We start from the raw sequence: 1,749 nt of genomic DNA, 5'->3' as shown, positions 1-1,749 counted from the left end.
GAATCTACAGGAGGTACAAAGCTTTATAGGTATGTGTGTATACTATAGATGCTTCATTAAAAAAAAACATTCTCGCTAATAGCAGGTCTATTACATGACTTAACATAAAAAGAACGTTAAGTATTCATGGAATGTAAAAGTGCAAGAAGCTTTTGAAGAAGCTTAAAGAGAATCTTACCTCTCAACGTGTGCTCACACTACTAGATCTCTCAAATCCATTTGAGGTCCAATGTGATGCTTGTGGTAATTGCCTTAGAGCTATTTTGCTTCAAGAAGGGCATTCCATAGCATATGAGAGTCAAAGACTCAACTTTGATAAGTGAGAATTGGGCAAATACGAAAAAGAGATACTAGCTATTCTATATGCCCTAAACACATGGAAACACTATCTCTTGGGGACTCCATTCATCCTACGAATGGATCACAAAGCCTCAATAACTTCATGACACAAACCAAGCTCTCCAAAAAGCAAATGAGGTGGGCAAATTTTATTTTGAAATTTAAATTTCATATTGCTCACATAGTTGGCAAGCACAATCAAGTGGTCAATGCACTTTCACCACGACCAAGGGTAACTAAACCAAGAGCCATGCTTCGATGCTTAAGCTTACCATCTTCTCCATCTTCATTACTATGCTATTATGTATGCTAGCAAGAAGAGTAACGATAAGTGAGGAACTATTTCTTTCTCCTATGGAATGTTTCTTCTTCCTCTTCCCTATCCTCATTCCCCGCTAACTCTCTACAACTTCGAAGGTGTTTGAGGCCTTGGGACTGAGGCTTGGGATAGTTAATTCTTTCTAAAAATTTTATGTTATGTTTGTGACACATGAATCTTTCCATCTTCATTGCATCACCTAGGTCACAAGTAACATAAAGATTGTATTGTGCCAAGTCTCTCTTGATGGGAGAAACTATAATACAAATGCCTATTGGAGGGGGGACCGGCTCCATATGAATCCGATCCTCAACTGTTTTCATGTTCTCTAAACTCTCTCTCTCTTGCAAAATTATTGTTCATGCCAAGTTAACTAAGTACCATGTTTATGTTGCTACCATCAATTAAGTTCACCCGCTATGTTCACAAAGTAATCTCACAAAAGTGCTTCACCTAATTTCCTAATTCCGCTACTCTCAAAGTTCATTAGGCCATTTCCATTATACTATGTGTTTGATTGATTGTGTATTACCACATCTAATAAAGACTAACTAAGGAAGCTTTGGGAGCTTTGATTCAAGAATGTGCCCAACATGGCTATTGTGAAAAGGAATCTCTTGTTGTTTTAACGAGATGCAATTTCTAGGCTATGGAAACGAAGCTCTTGGCCATTCTGACGAAATGCAAAGTGAAGGTTTCTTGCTAGACAAAAGAGGATATGCCTAGCAACGCAGGAAGCTCTGGCAAAGTGAAGGCCTAGTATCTATGCCCAATTGTGGCCTTAAAAAGGCATGAAAATTATGGATGAGCTTTCCATGCAAAATTTCATATATTCAAGTACGTTGATTGCAAGATATGCCCAACCATGGAAAAGCAATGATGCAGCAATGATTTCCTTCTGTATTTAATAGTCCTCAAGCTTTAAAAAACACCCCACGAATGGACATCTACACAATTTAATCCACAATGTGTCGATATTGCTGCTTGTTGGAATTAGGGTTGCAGAGAAACGCACATAGCTTGGAGAAGACGAAGGAAGCTCAAGGCACACAATAGAAAGTATGTTACTTAGTATGCAATGGAAATATAGA

This window comes from Adiantum capillus-veneris, chromosome 9 (genome assembly GCF_014529385.1).
Source record: "Adiantum capillus-veneris isolate H3 chromosome 9, ASM1452938v2, whole genome shotgun sequence".
Classification (NCBI taxonomy): Eukaryota; Viridiplantae; Streptophyta; class Polypodiopsida; order Polypodiales; family Pteridaceae; genus Adiantum; species Adiantum capillus-veneris.
The sequence above is the reverse complement of the archived record's forward strand: the minus strand, read 5'-3'. Positions refer to the sequence as shown.